The sequence below is a fragment of the Rhincodon typus genome, chromosome 15 (genome assembly GCF_021869965.1).
Source record: "Rhincodon typus isolate 14 chromosome 15, sRhiTyp1.1, whole genome shotgun sequence".
Lineage (NCBI taxonomy): Eukaryota > Metazoa > Chordata > Chondrichthyes > Orectolobiformes > Rhincodontidae > Rhincodon > Rhincodon typus.
Window position 1 is genome coordinate 57,203,521 of NC_063346.1, and position 23,315 is coordinate 57,226,835.

The following is a 23,315-nucleotide window of genomic DNA, read 5'->3' on the forward strand; positions in this document are numbered from 1 at the left end:
CCCTGCACCTTGTTGTCTCGGATTCTCCAGCATCTGCAGTTCCTACTATCTCAGACGCTAAACCCTGTCCGCCCACTCAAGTGAATGTCACAAATTTCAGTCTCTACTTTGAAGCCAACTGCCCGGCCAGTATTTATCCCCCAACACACTTCACGCCAATACTGATTATTTGACAATTATGCATGCACAACGGACTACAATACACATCTCCCTCCCTATTCTCACAACCTGAAGAGACTGTGTTTTAACTGTTCTCCCTTTTAAACAGTCAGGGTATATTTGACCTACTCCCTCAGTTTGTGGGTTGACTTTGTAAGGACCGCAGCATCGCTGTGGTGAAGTCAAACCACAAGTAGGGTTTATTCCACACAAACTCAGATGCAAGGGAATACTTCACAACGCAGGTACGCCTACAAACATACAGGGAAACAGAAAAGATACAGAGATTATTTAATTAGTAACAACTTAAGCACAAAACAATCAAAGGATACTGGTTTATTGATGGACTTGCTTTTAAGATGGAGTCCAAAAGTCCAAAGCTGGAGTTAGAAGTCTACAGTTCTTTTATGAGGGACGTTGATTTAGCTTGTAGTTCATTTAGTTGATTTAGCTAGCCAATAGTTCAGGCACTGTGGATATTTTAATCCATTTGTTCAGAGATGTTATGATACAGGTGGGAGTAGAAAGCTGGCCTTCTGAGCCAGAGGTAGGGGCATTACCACTGCTGTACAAGACCCTAAAGTTCAGGCATTGTAAATGGTTTCCTCTCTTCAAAAATATCTTCAAATGTCTTCCGAAGACATTCTGTTGAACTGTTACTTTTGCTTCACAAACTAAAATGTATTAATGGTGAAGAACACAAGTACAGATTGTCGGCTGCTTTTCACAGGCCAGAGGCTTTTCCTCTTTTGGCCAGAGTTATAGGTTTTAGACTTGTCAGTAGATGTTGCTGGGGACTTTTCTTGGAGACCCCTTTGTCCCTGTGGCAGATTACATTCCCAGAGCCATCAGGTAATAAGTGAGCTATTGATTATCTGGCTGGTTTTAGCTTCTGAGAAACTTCTGGAAGGTTACTGCTAAGCCTCATGATCATAGTAGCCATCTTTGTTGGCTGTCAAAAGTGCTTCTAAAACAATCATTAAATACATATAGATGTATTTATTAAAATTGCTGTTCTTTAAATTCATCTGTGACACGGACATTCGTCTCTTTTTCCAATATGTCAAGTCTTGCTGTGTTCAAAATGGCTGCCACATTTCCCATGTTGTGACAGGGATTACAAAATGCTTTAATGGCTGTAAAACACTGTGGGGCACCCTGAGGATGTAAACAAGTGCAGAGGGGATTTGCAAGAGTGATTCCACAAATGAGGGATTTTGGCTGCAGTTGGAAAAACTGGGATTGTTATCCTTGTGTAGCGAAGGATGCTGGGAGTAAGGGGGTGGTTAGATTTAACACAGGTATTCAAGAATAAGACAGGATTAGACAATGAAAATTGTCTTCCCCTAGCTCAATGGTACAAGGGCTGAGGGCACATGTCTAAAGTTTTGGGCGAGAGACAACGGTGGGGAGAATGGAGGGTGCTGTGAGGAAAAACCTTTCATACAAAAGAGTTTGAAATCATTGCCCAAGAAGGTAGCGATAACAGAAACAACGAGTGATTTGAGATGAATTGCAAGTCAATGGACATGAGGGTGTTGCACTTCATGTTGCACGGGGTAAAGTCCCCGTGAGAGGGGAGTGGGCCTGACTGGATTGCTCTATGAAGAAATAGCATAAGATTGACAGGCCAAAATGGTCCCCCACTGTGCCACAACATCCCTTGTGGTCAGGATTTTACCAAAACCATTGAGGTTTCAACATGGACTGGAAAGATGTGTTGGCAACATGCCCCAGCAGTATCTTCCCCCCTCCCCCGCCACTGACTGCAAGCAGCCGTTCGGGGAGTTGCTTACCGTTCTGTTCAGGGTCATCACCATGTGCACCCACTCACATCCCTCCCCCTCCAAGAGCTGCCAGCATAACCAGAGGGCCCGCAGCCTCAGCAGCACCGCCCTGAGCCATGACTGAGGGTGACAGGGACAGACAGAAAATACAACATCGAAATATGCTCCTGATGGAGCCCTCCGGGATCTACAGGAACCACTTACAGTCCAGATTCTCGGCTTGGGACTCAACCCACTGAGACCAACCCACAATACGGGCACTGCGTGTTGATACTGTCTGCCTGATGCCTCGAGCTGGGTGGACTCCCCAGATTGTCCAGTCATAGGAAGGACATTGTCAAGCTGGAGAGGGTTCAGAAGAGATTTGCCAGGACGTTTTGCCAGCTATGGAAGCTTTGAGTTATAAACAAAGGCTGGGACTTCTTTCACTGGAGCATAGGAAATTGAGAGGTGACCTTGTAGAAGTTTATAAAATCATTAGGGGTAAAGATAGGGTGAGTGGCAGGTGTTTTTTTTTACCCCAGGATGAGGGACTTCAAGACTTAGGGGCATATTTTTAAGGGGAGAGGAGAGAGATTTAAAAAAGACATGAGGGGGAAAGTTTTTACATGGAGCGTGGTTCGGGTGTGGAATGAACTTCCTGAGGAAGTGGTGAATGTGGGTACAGTTACAACGTTTAAAAGACACTTGGATAAATACATGAATAGGAAAGGTTTGGAGGGATATGGACCAGAACCAGGAAGGTGGGACTCGTTTAGTTTGGGAGGATTATGTTCAGCATGGACTGGTTGGACCGAAGGGTCTGTTTCCATGCTGTATGACTCTATGACTCTATCTGTTCCTACAGAATTCAGTAAAATTGCCTACAATTGTAGGATGTGGCCACAATTTTAAAGCTCAAACACCTCCCACTACCCTACCGGGCCAAATCCGTCTCTCACCTCACGTAGTCTGGTAAAATCGTGCTCCATCACTGTGAGGTGCAAGCCTTGAGCTCTTCAGTTATAAACAAGTGAGGTCATGGCGGTGATGCCCACCGTGGAGGAAATGACCTTGAGCAGTGTCGCAGCTCATGGGGCAGGAGGGGCCTGCTATCTGAGGCGTTGGTAGCCCTAGAACCCCAGCAACGGAATCAGTAGCTTCAGGAGAGAGGGAGGGGGAGCCCACCACAAATAAGTGATTCAATATATATTTCTTGAAATGCTAATGTGTGGCAGAGCTGTTCAGGGTAGGTGGGGGGAGGGTAGATTGTCATAAAGATATTTTAATTGCACTCTTGCCTGTCAGATAGGGGAAGTTGCTATGTCATAGGGCCCCATGGGGAAGCTGGATAGTGCATTGAGTTATCAAGCTGACCTTCGACGCTGCTTCAGATCCGGTCCAAGCTGATGGGAGGTGGCAGCAAAAGGACATGATGTGAGATTGAGCAGTCTGCTGGTCACAGACCTTCAGCCCAAAACTGTCACTCATTCAGTAACAACTGGCACCAAATTAGCTCTCTCGCCCAAAACGGGCACCCTGTATCTGGCATAGAAATAAGAATCACGCACTACAGCAGTAGAGAGGGCTCTTATAAAAATCAACTGATGTACAGTGTTGATCAGACTAGAAATGGTTTTATTCTGTATTTAACTCTATGCTGTACCTGTCCTGTTTAATGGGGACAGTGTAAAGGCAGTTTTACTCCATATCTAACTCTGTGCTGTGTCTGTGCTGGGACTGTTTAATGGGGGCAGTGTTAGAGAGCTTTACTCTGTATCTAACCTGTGCTCTCCCTATCCTGGGAGTATTTGATGGGAATAGTGTAAGGGAGCTTTACTGTGTATCTAACCCCATGTTGCATCTGTCCTGGGAGTGTTTACTGGGGTCAGTGTGAGGGAGCTTTACTGCGTTTCTGACCCCATGCTGTCCCTATCCTGGGAGTGTTTGATGGGCACAGTTTAAAGGCAACTTTAATGTATATCTAACTCTGTACTGTACCTGTCCTGGAGTGTTCACAATAAAATTTACAGTAGGTATAGGCCATTTTTTCCCTCAAGCCTCCTCAGCTATTCAATATGATCATGACTGCTCTGGGGCTTCAACTCCACTATCCCAACCTCTCTGCATGTCCCTTGATTCCCTGAAAGGGCAAAGATCTGACTGTATCAGTTTAAAATATATTCAATGATGGACGTACATAACCCCCTAGGATAGAGAATCCCAAGATTCACAACCCTTTGAACGAAGAATATTCTCCTCACCTCACTCCTACATGATTGGCCCTTAACAGCGTCAAGATGGCGGCAGAGTAGCAGGGCTGTGTGTGGCCCAGGTCTCACCTGCTCCCGGATGCTGTCTTTTTCATCTTTTCTTTTCACTTCTGCCCAACTTTTTTTTTCCTTTTGCTTTTCTTTTCCTTGGAGTTTATCGCAGTGGGTTAGTTGGTGAAGTTGGTGTGACAGCTAGGGCAGGCCGCGCACAGAATGGTGGGCCCTCGCGGCGGACTTTTCAAGATGGCGGCACCACCAAGGCGACATCTCAGAGGAGGCCAGCCAGAGTGGGGCTCTTGGCGAGACGGTGGCGGCCTAGTCTGGCAGCGGACTCCCGGTTGCAGTAGGCCCGGAGCCGGGACTCCTTGGCATCATCGAGGTGGCCGCGGAACTGGGGTCTCCTGGTTGCGGATTGAGTGCGGGCTCAGCACGAGAGCCAGCATCGGCGGCGGCAATGTGGGCCCAGCAGCGAGGAGACGGTGCCCAAAGAGTGGAAACTCCTACTTTGCTGGGTCCGGCCCAGGCACCAAGTGAAGCAGTGAAGGAGGGGGAGGAGGTGCAGGTGTCATTGGTGAACCAGCTCTTTTAGCTGTATCTTTTAACCTTTTTATTCTTATCAGTTATTATTGTTTAACCTTTTTAATCTTAAACTGTTTGAAATGGCGCCGGATCATGGCGACTGTTGAAGCTTTTTGCTGTATTTTACTGTATTAATCACTGTAAAATGCATGCGACAATAAATAAATCATTCATCGTTCATCACTGCACCCCCTGTGATCTGGATTCCCCAGTTGGTGAGTAACATCTCAGTATCTATCCTGTCAGGCCCGTACAGCATCGTACATGTCTCAATGAGATTACCGCTCATTCCTCCAAACATCACAGAAAACAGGCTCAGTTTACTCAACCTCTTGTCATAGGACTGCCCTCCCATCCCAAATACCAATTTGGTGAACTTTCACAATGCCACCTCCAAGGTGAGTATATCCTTCCTTTAATTGCAAGCAGTTTTCCAAGAAGCATTGCACCAAAGCCCTACACAATTGTAGCAAAGATTGTTTATTTTTGTACCCCAGTCACCTTGAAGTAAATACCAACATGCTTTCCTATGTTTACACATTGTACCTGCAACGCAAATGTTCTGTTTTCATATTAGGAGCACAGCCAAGTCTCTCTGAACATTAATATTTACAAGTTTCACACCTTTGAAAACTATTCTGCTTTTCTGTTCTTATGACAAAAATGAGTAACCTCACATTTCCCATATTATACTCCACCTCCCGTTTTGTTCCCTAATCACTTAACCTGTCTGTATATCTTTGCAGCTTCTCTATGCTCTCCCCACAATTTGTATTGCCTGCTCGTTTTGTTTTGTCAGTAAATGTAGATACATTACTCTTTGTCCATGTCATTACTATAGATTGTACAAAAGCTGAAGCTCCCGCACTGATCCTTGCAGCTCTCCATTAGTCATTGCACAGCAACATAGAGATGCCTAACAAAATCAGAAGTTGCTGGAAAAGCTCAGCAGGTCTGGCAGCATCTGTGAAGAGAAAATCAGAGTTAACGTTTCGGGTCCGGTGACCCTTCCTGAGATTTTCTCTCCACAGATGCTGCCAGACCTGCTGAGCTTTTCCGGCAACTTCTGTTTTGGTTCCTGATTTACAGCATCCACAATTCTTTTGGTTTTTATGAAGATGCCTAATTTATTTCTACTCCTTCTTCCTATTAACTAATCTTCTATCCACGCTAAAAGATCGTGCCTAACTTCATGAACCCTTATCTTATGCATTAACCGTTTGCATGTGAGAAGGGCCAAAGGCAGGTATATGGAGTTAGGCCACAGATCAGCCATGATCTCATTGAATGGTGGAACAGGCTCAAGGGGCTGAATGGCCTAAGCTAACTGTCTCATAGTTCCGGTTATCTCCCTTCTTCCTCTCTGGAAATGTAATGCTACATTTGCTAACTTCTGTCAAGCTGTCGGCATTCCAGCTTCTAGGAAGATTTGGAAAACCATTACCATCTTATCCACTATCTCTGCAGACATCTCTTTTGGAACCCTAGGATGCAGGCCATCGATGGTCCCGTTTTAACAAGGTGATAGCACCACACTACACGATCAAAGCTACGTTCCCTGAAATATGTTTTCTTCTGTGAGGACCTCCGACGTCCATGCTCAGCAGCAACTTCCGAAAACGTAACGGTGTCGGGACACTGACCACCACGCGCTGACCCTCAGAAGGGTCATTTGGCCACACAGCTTGGTTGGAACGTTGGATGGAGGGCATGCTCAGTGTGAAGACAGTACCTCATTCCCACAAGTACTGTGTGGTGGTCACTCTGAGCGGAACCGTTGTTGTACTAAAAGTGGTTAAGCCAGCCCAATTGCCGTTATGCCATTTTCACATGCTCTGCCTGCTCATTCGCCTGTTGTACAGTAGGTACAGAAATAATGATCCATGTAGAAACAATGCCACAGCTTCTGTCCCATAATTGCCCTGTCAGATTGACACTTCTGTAAGTTTGCAAGATCAGTGGCTTTTCCAAGAAGATCCGTGAATGGGTTTTTTTCTCTTTAATTGCATGGCTCACTGCTTCTGTGCATAAAATGTGGGAGCAGAATTAGGGCATTTGGCCCACTGACTCTGCTCCACCACTCTTGAGATCATGGCTAATCCTCAATTCCACTTCCCTGTCTTTTCCCCAGTACACTCCAGTCGATCTGATGATGATCTAGGGAAAGGCAGAATTTCTTGGGATCACGACGGTGATGGACCTGTTAGTTCCAGGTCTCCCAGCAATCATAGTGAAAATATTTATCTTATTTTGCGTTCATTGCTTGGACCATTAAGTATAGAAATTGGGATGTCATGTTGAGGTTGTACAGGATATTGGTCAAGCCACTTTTGGAGTACTGTGTACAGTTTTTGTCACCCTGCTACGGGAAGGATATTGTTAAATTGGAGAGCATTCAGAAAAGATTTATCGGGATTTTGCCAGGAATGGAGGGTTTGAGTCATAAGAAGAGCGTAGGAGGTTGAGGGGTGACCTTATGAAGGTTCATGAAATCATGCGGGGCATAGACAAGGTCTTTTTCCTAGGGTAGGGGATTTCAGAACTAGAGGGCATATTTTTAAGGTGAGAGGGGAAAGATTTAAAAGGGATCCGAGGGTCAACTTTTGCACACAGAGGCGGTGTGTATATGGAATGAACTGCCAGAGGAAGAGGTAGATGCAGGTACAATGACAACATTTGGACAGGTGTATGAATAGTAAAGGTTTAGTGGGATATGGGCCAAATGCAGGCAAGTGGGACTAGTTTAGTTTGGGATTATGGTCGGCATGTAGTTGGACCAAAGGGTCTATTTCCGTGCTGTGTGAATCTATGAGTCTGATGTAGCTTGAACTTGATTACTGTCATATGATAAACCACAGCTTGTTTAAGACCAGAGCCCCTTCCTGTTAAATCACTCAGTGGGTTTCCTCTACCACGTTAGAGACAAGCAAGCCCTTTAGACCCAGACAGAACAAGAGGATGGTGGCAGCAATCTGCATGCTGGCATTTGCTAACATCGCATGCCCATGCAACCCTGTGCCACGGGTCATCATCCTGAAACCTGCTCTTCAGAAATAAATCTGCAATTTAACTTCATCCTGTGTGCAATGGAAAATATCTCCCCACCTCCAGTAAATCTCCTGTTCATTTATCGAATTGGACAAATATCCAGTCTTGAAAACAACTGTGTTCTGAAGAACATTAACTCTGTTTCTCTCTCCACAAATGCTGCCAGACCTGCTGAGTTTCTCCAGCACTTTGCATTTTGGTTTCAGATCTCCGCAGTTCTTTGTTTTATTTGTGTGTTCAGATTGATACCCCTCGTGGTTTCTCAGTGTGGCATTTGTGTCTCGACAATGAGTTAGGAAATGCAACTTTGGTTGCATTTGGTGTACCTGACAACAACTACACATGAAGAGCCACTATGTCACCACTTCCCAGGCTTATGCAGCTAAAAGAGCCAATTATTGGGGGTTGGATCTTGTTTGAATTTCAGAAATGGCCATTTCTGAAGCCTTTCTTTACAAATGTTGAGCATGCTGTTAGGACCGAATTTAAATATCTCTAGTGGGACATTTTTGTTAAATCTTTAATGGAATGTGGGTGTTGCTGGCCAGCCCAACATTTATTGCTCATCCCTCTTTGCCCTGGGTGATAGTAGGGAGCTGCCTTCATGAATAATCACTGTCCTCTGTGGCTGTAAGTTTTTTTGTTATCATGTGAGAAGCATTATTATGTAAAGGGTGCTTTATGTTTAATAATACTGCTGCCCAGTGTGGAATTGTTTTGTATGTCTGCCTGTATCCCAGTGGATGTGCAGTAAAGGTTTGTGTAAATAGATTTCAAATCAATATCTGAATAAATGTCAGTTTCCTTTAATGCAATGGAAGCAAGGATGTTATTGTTGAAATAGAACCCACAAGATAAAGCACATTCTACAGATTATCTAGTAAGGAAAGACCCTTGCAACACGCTGGTACCTTATGTTTCCTTGCCATTTTTCCAGCCCCCTCTGACACACGCTGGGGTCCACCTCAACTGACACTGGCTATTGGATCATATCTGGCTCACCCAGCCATGCTGAGCATCAAAACATATACTTAAACATAAAAGACTCTTTACATAATGGATTTGCCCTTATCAAACTTGTGCTGGCTTTCCTCAATTTACTTGTGTTTGCCCAGCTGACTGGCCAAAAGTTGCTAGGCTTATCTTTGTACCTTTCTGAACAAAACAGTCTAATTACATGATAGCAAGGTGTAGAGCTGGATGAACACAGCAGGCCAAGCGGCATCAGGGGAGCAGGAAAGCTGACGTTTCAGGTCTGGAAGGGTCCTGCTGTGTTCCTCCAGCTCTACACCTTGTTATCTCAGATTCTCCAGCATTGGCAGTTTCTACTATCTCCTACTATCATGCATTTTTTTTGTTAACTGCCAGTCTCTTCTCATACTCTGTCTTTGCTCCCTTATGTGCTTTCTAAGTTCCCCACATTGACTTTCTATGTTTGACTAGGTTTTCAATTCTGTTGCCTGGCATCTGTCATAAACACATATAACGCTTTGTCTTAATCTCCTTTGCTTTCCAGGGACCTCCGAATTTGTTGCTGTACTTTTCCTCTTCATGGGAATATACTTGACTGTACTTGAGCTATCTCCTCTTTAAGGGAATCCCATTGTCCAGTCACAAATTTTCCTATTAATCTTTGATTCTAATTTACCGAGGCCAAATCTGTTCTTACCCTTTTGAAGTTAGCTTTCCCCCAGTGAATCATTCTTGCTCTGGAGTCGCCTGTTAAAAATCAGGATAAATTGAACAGTCTAAGGCTGTTACCTCTACAAATTAGATGGCTGAACGAGGTGACTTCATCGAAGCGTTTCAAATTATGACTGGTGCTGATGAGATAGTTTGAGAAAAGATGTTTTCACTTGTGGGTGGTGTCCAAAGCCATGAGTCATAAATATAATTACTAAAAGATCCAGTAATGAAGTCAGTAGAAATCAGAAATGTCAGCAGAGTGTGTAACTTGCTAACTCAATTATGGAGTGGTTAAGGTGAGTAACATAGATGCATTTAAGGGAAGCTTATAATGTCGATGAAGCAGAAGGAAATAGAAGGGTCAATTAAAAAGCAAAATACTGCGGATGCTGGAAATCTGGAACAAACGTTGAGGATGCTGGAGAAACTCAGCAGGTCTGGCAGCCTTTGGCTAATACGCCAAGATCTAGATCATTTACCCATTGACTATCACTCTCTGTTTCCTCTCATTTACCCAAATTTGTATCTTTGTTGTAACTGATTCTTTTATTCCATAAATTATATTTTTCCTGACAAGTCTGTTCTGCTGCACTATTTCAAATGCCTTTTGGAAATCCACGTACACCATGTCAACAGCCTTCCCCTACTTATCCCCCTCTGATTTCCTCTTAAACAAACTCTAACAAGTTAATAAACACAATTTTCCCTTAACTAATCCATGCTGACTCTTCCAAATCAATACACCTTTTTCCATATGACCATTAATTCTATCCAGAGTAATTGTTTCCAGAAATTTCCTCACCACTGTAGTCAAACTGATTGATCAGTAATTGCTGGGTCAAACTTTGTAGCCTTGTTATGAATAAGGGCAGAATGTTTGCAATTCTAAAGTCATCTGGCAGCACCCCATATCCAGGGAAGACTGAAATATGAGTTGTTGATAGGGAGGACTATGGTCTCAGGCTACAGACTGATATTGATAAGCTGGTAAATTGGGCAGAGCAATGGCAGATGGAATTTAATCCTGATAAGTGCTAAGTGATGCATTTTGGGAGGTCTAATAAGGGAAGGATATACACAATGAATGGTAGGTCCCTAGGGAACAAAGTGACCTTGGTGTGCAAGTCCATAGATCCCTGGAGGTGTCAGCACAGGTAGATTGGATGGTGAAGAAGGCAAAAAGGATGCTTACCTTCATTAGCTTGGGCGTAGAATATAGGAGCAAGAAAGTCTTGTTACAACTTTATAAGACATTGGTTAGGGATGCAGTTCCAGTTGCCACACTGTCGGAAGTGAGGAGATACACCAGAATGTTTCCTGGGATGAAAGGTCTCACTTATGGGGAGAGACTGGATAGGTTAGGTTTGTTTTCCCCGAAGCAGAAGAGGCTGAGGGGTTATCTGATGGAGGTGCACTAAATTATGACGGGCAGAGGTAGGGTAGATTGTGAGAATCCTTTCCCTACGGCAGACTTGTCAAAGACCAGAGGGCGTAAGTTTAAGGTGAAGAATAAGTAGTTTTGGGGGGAATCTGAGGAATGTTTTCAACCACAGGGAGACAGAAATGTGCTACCTGGGAGGGTGGTAGAGGCAGATACTGTCACAACATTTAAGAAGCATCTGGGCAGTCACTTAAAATAGTAGGCTATGGACCAAGTGCAGGTAAATAAAATTAATATAGTTTGTTCATGGCATAGACATGGTGGGCCAAAGGGCCTGTTCCTATGCTGTATGACTGTAGGACCCTATAATTGCCAGCGCTTCTGCAATTTCCACTCTCATTTCCCTCTCCTCTGTAAATAGCTCCTCAATAGGTGGAATTGGCCGAGCCAGGGAATGGCACACAGCTCAAAGAAATAGGAGAGAATTGCCAACAACTAGGTGCCCAGGGAAGGGAGTGGAGAAAATAGTATAACCTCATAGAAAGAACAGTTACTATTAGGGAGACATGAGACCAGCTTACTGCATTTGCACCCCCATCTATTTCCCACGACTTTTTCTCCATAACTGTTCATTGTTATCACTCATCCCCAACATATAATCACTGACAAACAAAAGGCTCAGCTGGTGACACCATCAAATCCTAAATGCAGATACAGCTGTAGACTTGCTCGCTGAGCTGGTGAGTTGGGTTGCAGACATTTTGTCACCCTGCTAGGTAACATCGTCGAACATAAAGGATCCCATACCCACAACCAATAAAACTTATGTAATATACAAAATACCATACAAGGACTGTGAGAAACATTGCATTGGCCAAACTGGAAGAAAACTAACCATAAGGATACAGGAACACCAACTAGCCACCAAGAGACATGATCAATTCTTACTGGTCTCAATACGCACGGAATAAGGATACAAATTTGACTGGGACAACACATCCATAATAGCACAAGCCAAACAGAGACATGCCAGGGAATTCCCGGAGGCCTGGCTTTCAAATCGGAACTCCATCAACAAACGCATTGAACTGGACCCGATATACAAACCACTGAAAAACAGAACCAGAAGTAATGCCAACCACCCCAGCAAACCGAGGCATATAAATAACAAGCGGGACAGAACACCAATGCTTCACCGGAGGCACACTGACAATATCCCCTAGCATGGGGATAAAACGTCTGCAACCAAACACACCGGCTTGGCGAGCAAGTCTACAACCTCATCCACAACCCGAGCTACAAATCTTCTTTAAAAACTTTATGCAGAGACAGCCTCAGAATAGGCCAGTCAGCTCCTCAAGCCTGTCCCACCATTTCATTAGATCTTGGGGAATCTGTATCTTAACTCTGCTGTGGTTCTATACCCTTGAGGGTCTCTACCAGACATAAGTCTAACAATTTTGATTTTTTCCATTGACTTAGTGTTTTGGGGGAAGAGAGTTTCAGATTTCCTTTTCCCTTTGTGTGAAGAAGTATCATTTCCCCTTTGCAGTGTCTAGCTCCAGTTTTAAGATCACGCCCCTTCGGACAAAATTATTTCTACCTGCCCTCTCAAATCCTTGAATCATCTTCAACAGCTTATATAAATCAACTGCAGGTATTGTGTGTACAACCTATTCCCCATAATTTACTGTTATTTGTAGCCCCAGTATTATTCTGGTGAACGTACACGCCCTAAGGCCAACATTTCTTTCCTGAAGTGTGAGGCACACAATAGAATGTAGTAATCGGCCAGAGTCTAACCAAAACCAAAAGGCATGGCAGAATCTTCGTTGATGGTTCCCAACATAGTCATAGAGTCATACAGCATGGAAACAGACCCTTTGGTCCAACCAGTCCACGCCGAACATAATCCCAAACTAAACTAGGCCCACCTGCCTGCTCCTGGCCCATATCCCTCTAAACCGTTCCTATTCATGTACTTGTCTAAGTGTTTATTAAATGTTGTAATTGTACCCACATCCACCACTCCCATCACGTGTACCATTCCTATTCCCTGACAGTGACCTGTATCTCTTGTGTTCGCAGTGAATAACAGCCAACAGGGAAACCAGATGACAAGATAAGAAGCAAAGAGGCAGCTGCAGCTTTCATCAACTTCACTCAACAAGGCACAGCCCAGAATCTTCCGGAGCATTTGGAAGTAGTCTCACCATCGGCTCCGGTGCGCGCACTGCCTTTTCCCAAAAACTCCACTACTTCCTTTCTCCGATTTCGACTGTGTTTGGGAGGACCGACGTCCCATTTGTATTATAGCTGTACATTTCTCCCCACCTCCCCCCACCCCAACCCCCCTCCCCCCTCCAAGTCCCCGTGGGGTTTTATTTTCGATGATGACCATTTTTGGTTTGTAGGGGACTGGGGATGTTTTCAGAAATAGATGTGAAGAGGGAATGTAACGCTTTACAAAAGAAAACCTTTATAACCATCTTGTTTCTTGTTTGAGCACCTCCCACCTCCCTCCCCCGTGTGTGTCCAGAGTTGGTGCGTGAAACAACAAAGATAAAGAAGGTGAGAGCTCCTTATTCCATACACCTGAGGCCATCATCCAGGCTGACCCTCCCAGTACAATAGTGAGAGCAGCAAAGCTGGAGGTTCTGCTTTTCGAGAGACTCTGAGCCGAGACCCTAGCTGCCCTCCTCAGGTAGACATTAAGGATCCCATGGCACCTTCACAAACAAGAGCAGGTGAGATCCTCCTGATGTCCTGGTGGATTGTTATTCCCTGATACCCATCATTGAAACCACCTGATCACTGACCTCTTTGCTGATTGTGAGATCTTGCTGTGCGCCAGTTGGGTGACGCTATTTTCTCTCCATCTTCAAAGGGTGTGCAGTTGGCTGTGAAGCACTTTGACATATCTTGAGGTTCCGAAAGAAGCTATGAAAACGTATGCTTGTTTCTGCAGGTTAAAATGCTTCTGGGATCTTGTTGATTGCCGACTTGTTGCAACGCATCTTGCTTGGCAAATCTGCGTTCAGCAAGTTTTTTTTGGGTAGCTCCTCAGAAGTTGTGCGTTTGTTTCCTGAAGCATTTTCTGGTTCAGGCAGTGGTACACAGAACCTTACTGATCAGGGGGCCCTCCGCCATGAAGCTCTATTCACCCCTGTTAGCAAGATGCGATGTGAAGTTAATATAGTAATGAGTCTTCAGTGTCCCTTAGCTTGGGGAAGTGTGGAGGATGCTAATCTCGGATAGGATTGCCTCTGCTAATCACCAGGCAGGCAGCTTGGAAAAGGAAATGTGTCAAAATGAATGGCAGGGAGCCTCCTGCATCAAAAGGACGATGAAGGAAAGCAGGAGCAAAAGGGCACTCCAACCCCTCAAACTGGCTCCATGATTCCACCAGGTCTGCTCATATGCATCTAAAATCCATTTACCACCTTGGTTCCAGGTTCCTTAGTACTGGTGCCTCTCATAAATCTACCCATCTTAGTTTCGAAATTGCTCCACCTGAACCCCATCAGTATTTTTTTTCAGGGACACAGTTCCAGATGATTATTCTTCGTGTGACGTCAGCTTTCCCGCTCCTCTGATGCTGCCTGGCCTGCTGTGTTCCTCCAGCTCCACACTGTGTTAACTCTGCCTCCAGCATCGGCAGTTCTTACTATCTCTAACTTCAACTTTACTTTTCAATGGCCCAGCTTCGACGTTTGGTCACTTCCCCCCCCGCCCCACCCCCCCCCCCCACCTCCCCCCCGCCCACCACCACCACCACCCTGAAAGACTCTTTCACCAGATGCACTAGTTTCACAATTAGATGTCTCCTTAATCGGCTTTGCCCGACACATAATGTAGCCTATGGTATGTTCTGCTAATGTTATCCTTTAATTTACAATGCCATTCTGGTAAATCTGTGCTAGGTCCTTTGTCTTTGTTGAGGCCACATCTGAATGTAGTCCTCTTGATGGGAGCCAGTCAAAGTTATATTCCATTGTATGACAGAAATAAAAATCCTTTTTTTGAACACAAACCCCATGGTCTGGCGCTGCAGCGATGTCTTCAGTTAATGGAATTAAAGGGTCACAGAATTTGTACTGAGAGCTATTCTGCCTGCTATTGTCTGTGCTGGATCTCTGAATCAGCAACTCCCTTTGTGCCATTCTGCTGCCTTCCCTGCAAATCCTTCCTTTTCAGATAACAGCCTAACTTCCTTTTGAATGTTTCAATTGAATCTGCCTCCACCGCACCCTCGATCAGCATTCCAAATCCGAGCCAGTTGCTCCAATGAAAATGTTATTTCAGAAGTTCCCTTTGCTTCTTTTGACAAATACATTGAATCTGTGCTCTCCTGTTCTCAATCCTCTCATAGAGCATAGAACGGTACAGCACAGGAACAGGCCCTTTATGACACCAAATTAAATTAATCCCTTCTGCCTGCCGTTGGTCCATATCCCTCCATTCCTTGCATATTTATGTGCTTATCTAAAAGTCCGTTGAACACCCTTATCATATCTGCCACCACCCCTGCAGCGTGTTCCACACTCCTACCACCCTCTGAGTAAAATAACTTGCCCCTCACATCTCCTTTGAACTTCCCCCCTCTCACCTTTAATGCATGCCCCCTGGTATTGGACATTTCAACTCTGGGGAAAAAGATTCTCACTGTCAGCCCTATCTGTGTGTCTCATGATTTTATAGACTTCTATCAAATCTCCCCTCAGCCTCCGCTGCTCCAGAGAAAACAACCCGAGTTTTTCTAGCCTCTCCTTATAGTTCATACACTGTAATGCAGGCAGCATCCTGGTAAACCTCTTCTGCATCCTCTCCAAAGTCTCCACCTCCTTCCTGTAATCTGGCGACCAGAATTGAAGGCAATTCTCTTGCAAAAGTACAGTTTCTCTTTGTCTATAGCCCTCATGATTTTGAATAGCTGGGGTGAAGGTCACTCAGCTGCCTTGACCTGCAGCTCCAATAAACTGCCTATCCCTTCTGAAGGTTAGATTCATGTATTGACAGTACCTTACCGTGCAACTGTTCCCTATTGTTGTGTTATACTGGCATAGCAATGATGAATTGATTGGCCTTTGTCTATTCGATCGTGCTTTAAATTTTGTGTAAGGTCAAGCACAGAAAGTCAGTGTAGTGCCGGGCAGTATGCAAGTCTTGTGTTCATTATTGTCCCATCCCTAATCCTCGCCTGGCACTGGTCTTTTCTGAGAATCTCAACTGGAGGGTCACTTGTCAAGATCTTTCCCCGTCATCGTGACACCAACAGACCACAAAGTAGGAGGTCAAACTGAGGGGGAACTCGAGGTGGCATCGAGGGAACCAGTGTTGTTGAAATCGTCTATCAGACTGAGGTGACTGAATGAGAGAAAGGGCCAGGTAAAGGACTGAGATGACAAAGCGCCCAGGGTGGAAGGTGACAGAGGAGCCAGACACCATCAGGGTTTCAAAAACAGGTTGAGAACTTCATATTTACCCCAAAATGTGATCATTCCATGTGATCAGCGTGAACCAATCAGCAGTGCCAGTGACTGGTCGTGGAATTTTTAATGATAGTGGGAAGTCAATCCTGATGCATTGTGTCACGCTGCCTCTTTTCCTGGATTTTACCAGCGTATCGCAGAGCACTAGCTAGGCATTGCATTATACATGCAGTCAAGTTACTAAAAATGTGATGAGGAGCTTGCCAAAGAGCCCCATTTCAGTTTTTTTTAAATGAACAAATTGACCCACAATTTCCACCTTCCAAACTGTAACTTCTCTGAATAAGGTTGTTCTCTCATCTAATCACCAGCAAAGTGACACCAGGGAGAAGGAGGAGGTGCAGAAATCAGAATACATGTTTTGTGTATATTTGAATGTATTATACTGTTCAGTGTTTGGTTCCTTTCAGTTCACTATTTATAGTTTTGAAGTGCTTGTTTTCACTTGTGGCTCATCCCCTGGCCTGTCCTGTTCCTCTTCTGCACTCTCCTCAGCTCAATCCACTGGCAACTTGTTGGCTTCAGAGTTTTCAGGGCATGCCTTTGTCATGAGAAACTTTGGATCTGTTTCAGCAAGGACTGCTTCATTTGTGACTCAGGAGCATTTGCAGCATGAGTAAATGTTTGCCAGCCAAAGAGGAGTCAGCTATTCTCACAAGTGTGCTTGGAAAATAACTATTTTAAAAAGAAAAGTCACAGTACAGCCCAAATTGATGTTGGATTGATTGCTGTCTGTACCTGTTAATATCAAAGGTGCAGCGTGAATTGGGTTTTGTGTACTCTTAACTATCTCTCAATATATAAATCTCAAACTCCTCATTCTTAAATTGACAATTTCACTCAAAGAAGCCCGAAGCAGAATTTCCCAAACTATTTTCCAATGTGACCCCATGTAGCAGTTGAAATTTAGCATGTTTCCCAGATGTCGACAAATACAAAACAGGTCTCTGGCAGGATATATTCAGAATATAATTATTAAACTATGTGTGTTGTAGACTTACACATACGAGTAAGAACGAAAGATAAATAAATAAGAAGATCTTTATTTTAATCAACTTCATAAAAATCTTATTTTATGCATGTTGTCAGTAAGTCTCTTCCTCTTCCCGGTAATGAAAGCCTCAGTGAAGGCCCTCTTATCCTGCTTCCTTGCCCAGGATGTCTATGCAAGTGTCCTGCTGCACTCTGGTCCCTATAAAGAAGGCAGCCATTGTGAACACTGTACTGTGTCCCCTATAAAGATGGTGGCCATACAAATATCCTGCTATGCTGTATCCCCTATAAAGTGGCGGCCATGCAAACATTTGGCTGTACTTTACTCCCTAAAAAGGTGGTGGCCACACAAACACCTGGCTGTACTTTCCCCCTGTAAAGATGATGGCTAGGAAGCCGGATCATCGCTGGGAGAACCCTACGGCCCTGGTGTGGGGGGAGCCGGGGGTGGGGTGCGCAGAATTGCAGGGAAGTGAGGTTGTAACCATACCCATTGCTTCTGAGATAACCTAACAAGGGTCACAACCCATAGTTTGAGAAGCGCTGGCCGAAGATTAGCGACTAGGATTTGTTACTGGAGGCTTTATCTTGTCGCCTTCATATCCAACTGTCCACACTTCAACTATTGGTCATTTCTCACTGCCTTCCAAGCCAATTGAAAAGTGAACAAATCCTCATGATATGATTGGACAATTCCTGACTGTTGACCACGCAGCTAATTCTGCAGGTCCGTTCATTTTATAAATGAAAGCAAACAATCAAAGAAAATGAAACAAGAAAACAAAAGTCACCCACAGCTTACTTCAATTATTTTTCTTTTTGGTTTCCCAAAATAATGACCTGGAGATTAATGTCCAATTCCTGGAAACTGCAGTACACTCCTGGAGTTTGGCAGTTCTGTAGACAGCGTAGTATACATGGGCCTGGGCTTGAACTCAGGCAAAATCTCTAAAGATCCAATGAAAATGGGGCACCCCAATGGGATCTGAATAACATGGATCTAAGCTTCATTTCCACCATCCACCTGATTTGTTGCAGGCTCCTAGAGACACCATGCACTCTTGTACAAATACTGGATGATGCTCTTGAGCGGTGTTTGCAATCTAATTGGTACCGTTCATAGACAAATCTTTCCTTCTACATCCTCTTTCCCTGCTGGTTCTGACAGGGCAAGCAACCTCCACATTCGTATTTATCTTTGAAAGTTTCATTCAACCCTCTCACGTTTCTAATAGTCACATTATTTCTTGCCATAAATTCTGGCTTAATAACAACGCTGAAGAAAAACTGACTGAATAATGTTAATGATAATGACTTAAAACGTAAAAATTAAACTTTTTAAAACATTCATTCATAAGACCATAAGATATAGGAGCAGAAATTAGGCCATTCGGCCCATCGAGTCTGCTCCGCCGTTCAGTCATGGCTGATAAGTTCCTCAACCCCATTCTCCCGCTTTCTCCCCTTGATAATCAAGAACCTGGGGTACAGTCATCGACAACAAGGTCAGCATTTATTGCTCAGCCCTAATTGCCCATGAACTTACAGTAAAGGTCAGTTAAAAGTCGACCACATTGCCTTTGATCTGAAACCAAACGACCAGCAGATAGCAGGATAAGGATAGCAGAATTTCTTCCAAAAGAGCACTGCAGTGAACCAGAAGGTTTTTTTTACAACAATCAATGTCTCCATCACTGAGTCTAGCTTCCAATTCCAGATTTTATTCATTGAATTTCAGTTCCATCCGCTGCCTGAGCTTCTGAAGCATCAGTCTTGTGGCATTACCTCTCCCCCACCATCACTCTCTGTAATAACGATAACTGAGAGACAAGTGCCATAACATATTAAGGCTATTCTTTCATCTGATGTATTCCCTTCAACAGCTACACACACAAATCATCACAGCCAACACTAGCCCAGTCCACCAATTATTCCAGCCCTTCGTCTCACATCAGGGCACATGGCTGCAGCTCCATTGAACTGAATTGAATTGAATTAGCTTTATTGTCATGTGTAAGCGAATGAGTGCAGCGAAACATTTGCCACTTACGGCGCCACCTTAGGTGCAGATACTTAAGTATTTGGTATAAAATAGAAAAAAAAAGACAAATATTCCAGCATAAGAATGAAAAGGAAAAACAAAAAAGGTACTCGATTTACAGTCCTTCCACCCCAGTCCGTGCAGGAACATTGCCCCCTGACCGCACTGGGCCCAGTCTCCAGACCGTGTCGGGCTTCAAAACTTGAGGATTCGCCTCCGTGCAATGGCTTCCAGTCCAGGCCTCACCTCCCTGTGACAGCCCTCCAGTCCAGGTCTCATCACCGCACAAGAGCCCTCCAATCCGGGCCTCACCTCCCCGCAAGAGCCCTCCAGTCCAGGTCTCACCTCCCCGCGAGAGCCCTCCAGTCCAGGCCTCACCTCCCCGCGAGAGCCCTCCAGTCTAGGCCTCACCTCCCCGTGAGAGCCCTCCAGTCTAGGATTTGCGTCCCCACTATGGCCACCTGTCCAGGCCTTGCTGCCCCAGCGAGAGCCTCCAGTCCAGCACTTGCCTACCCCATGATAGCCTCCAGTCCAGGATTTGTTCCCCCCTAACCCCGTATAATTTTAAGATTACTCCCCCATCTTCTGATTCCTTCCACCAGAGGAAATGGTTTTTCCCGATCTGCCTCATCAGATTAAAGTATCATTTCAGCACCATATTGAGATCACCCCCCTCAAACCCCTTGATACTTAAAAGAATGCAAAGTTAATGTAAACAGCGCTCAGTGTTCTTTTTCATTAATTCATTCAAGAAAGCCGTGTGTTGCTGTAATGGATGGCATTTATGGCTGGCAGAGGTGTGGGTTTGGAAGGTTCTGCTGAGAAAGCTCTAGTGAGTTGTTGCAATGCATCTTATAGCTCTTTAACTTCTGCTATCATGCTGGTGGCCCTGTCCTGAGACCCTTGCAGTGCCAAATATATCGCTCCGAAGGTACGGTTTGTAAAATTAAATACAGCACCCCAGCTGAACTCCAGTAAATACTCTATACAAAATCTGGCTTGCATGTTACAATTTGTCACTCAATTCCTTTGAGACAACAGCTAACATTCCATTCACCTGTTCGTTTATGTGTTGTACCTGTCCACTGACACCCAAATTCCTTTGCTCCTCCACAGCTCCCACTCTCTCATTATCAGGACAATATTCCCATCTGTCGCTCTCACATCCAAAGTAGATGAGCTCACACATTGAACTCTGCCTGGCACTGTTTTGCCAACTCACTTGATTGTCCTTATCCCTTTGCAACTTCCTACTCACCTACTGTGCCTCCTAATTTAGTGTAATCTGCGAATTTGGATATGCGGCTATTGTTTCATCAAATTCATTAATAAATCTGGTGAAAAGGTGAGTCCACTGCAGATCCCTGGTCAACGTGGTATATCTTGCCAACCACGGAACAAACTCTTTATCCGTCCTCTCTGGGTCCTACCTCCCAACTAATACCCCAGTTTACGTTGCAAGAGTGTGTGGTCTCCTTGTTGCTAATCTCTTGTGCAGAACCTTATCAAAGCATAGCAAAGATCATTAGAAACAAGAGCTCCCATTTGTGAATTAAGCCAAGGCTGTAGGGTTGGTTCCATTCTGTACACATAGACACCATAGTCTTATGCATGTTTAAGGATGTGTTGGTGTGTTACTTGTAGTAATTAAATGTACTCCTATGAGGGTAGAGTTGGATTTCATATGTGAAAATAATAAAGAATTATAAAGATCAGAAACTCTTCCCAACTTTCTCATTTGACCTTTCCTGATGGAGCAGGGGAGAGTGGAACTAACAACATCTATTCTCTCATCTATAAGTTTCTAACTCCATCTGGCTTTAAGCAACATACATTGCAACCTTCTGTTGGACCGGGTGCAGCCTGGTCGGTGAGATAGGACCATGACGTGACTGTAGAGTTCCAACATTGGTCTCTTTAGCCTCCTACCTGAAAATGGCAGCCCAGCTACTGGTAGGAGAAGTACAACGTTGCATGATACATTTATTTTAGACAGGCTGTTTGGGATATAATTGCAAAATCAGTTGAACACATTGGAAAATATTGCTTCTTAATATTGTTACAAATAGTACCGACCTCCGTGAGGGAGCAACTTTCAGCCTGCATCTTGCAAATTTTAGACACAGGTAAGACTCCTTAATGCTGTGGAGACAAAGCTTGTGGAAGGTGTGACACTAGGGTATTTTATGAGGATACGTCTTTTCTGATGTCACCACCGTTCTGATCTTTCAGCAGTTCCCTTGTCACACCATAGGGCTCCTGTCTAGTTTGTGTTGTGTTCAAAATAGCTGGTTTCTCCATTTATATTAGACTATTAATTAAATATATAATGCGGAAACAGGCTGACAACAAGACACTGGGGAAGGAAACTTTGAATATATTATACCAGTAATTATGATTGTCCACTCTCCCCGCAGTAATGTGTATCCAAACACAATTCTCACACAGAATTCCACAATGATCAATCCAGGTTAGCCACTCAAAAAGAACCAGCTTAGAAAGAGCTCACACTCCAGTTAGACTGGAGCAGTGTAACCAGGGAAGAATTTCTGCAAGATCATAATAATTGGGAGCAAGATCATGACTTGTTTCATTTTGTTCTAAGACTTTGAATTGTGACCTTTTGAGTACAACTGTTTTGTGTTTATGTGAATGACAACATTGGAAAACACTTGCTTTGTTGTCTTTGTGTGGCTACCGCTGATCCCTTTGGGTGTTTACTTTTTTCTTTCCTGAGGTTTTGTACGTAAATTAATTTCATACAGTACCAGTTCTGTATTAATATCAATAAAGATGTTTGACACTGAAACTCTGACTCTAGTTTTATTCAATGAAAGACTGAGCGAATTAAATGTTTTTCTCACCTGTTTCTTTGCAAAATGTCCCCATCCTATGCACCAAAGGAGTTATGGGATAGGATCTCACTGGTGCCAATCACACTCTGACATCTCACCCAGACATGGTGACAGTGAGCCTTCAGAATTGATCCTGTCTTGGTGTCACCCCTTCACTCACTGCCAATTCCAACATGGGCTTACAGTACTGAACAGGAGCAGGAATGGCCTCTTCGGAGCTTGGGGGTGGGGGTTTAGTTATCGTAGTTCTGGCCAGAGACTTGCACAGATTAGGAGGAAGTAAGTTATGATGAAGATCTCTCTCTATTGTTGGTCAATTCTTTCCTTTGACCTTGTCTGTGTGTTTCAAATATGAAAGATGTGTCAATACTTTTGGCCTCTTTCCGACATTACTGGAGGGTGTCACATCACTGGGATGCTGAGAGGATTTTGCCCCTTGTGGGGAACTCTAGAACTAGGGCACATTTTAAAAATAAAACTCTCACATTTAAGATTGAGATGAGGAAAATATTTTTCAAAGAGTCATTATTCCATACAATTCCCTTCCTCAGAGAGTGATGGATGCTGGGTCACTGAATATATTAAAGGCTGTGTTAGGCAAACAGGAAACTGGAGTTGAAAGCACAATCAGATTAGCTATGATTGTACTGAGTGCCAGAATGGGCTTGGGGGCTGAATCCTATTCCAATTCCCCGTTCTTGTGTTCTTGAATCATGCATGAGAGAGAGAGAGAGTGAGTGAATGAATGTGTGTGTGCGTGTGAGAGAGAGAGAGAGAGCGCGAGTGAGCGACAGAGTGTTGAGTGTGTGTGTGAGAGAGTGTGAGTGAATGTATGAGTGAATATGTGTTTGAGTGAGAGAGCGAGTGTGTGAGTGAATGTGTATGTGTGTGTGTGTGTGAGAGAGAGAGAGCGAGAGAGATAGAGTGTGTGCGTGTGTGTGTGTTTGCATATGTTACCCAGTTTTAACTTGTGATTCAATTCAGAAATAGCCAGTAGCAAAAATTTAGTCTTAACTCAAATAAAAGTTAGTTTATTGCAAAT

The 23,315-nt window shown here is 44.2% G+C and overlaps 1 protein-coding gene across 1 annotated transcript in view; it reads left to right on the top strand.

Moving 5' to 3' along the window:
- LOC109911204 (protein MTSS 2-like) overlaps positions 1-23,315 on the top strand; it is a 1,013,245-nt gene that overhangs the window by 452,028 nt on the left and 537,902 nt on the right. The window lies entirely within an intron of this gene.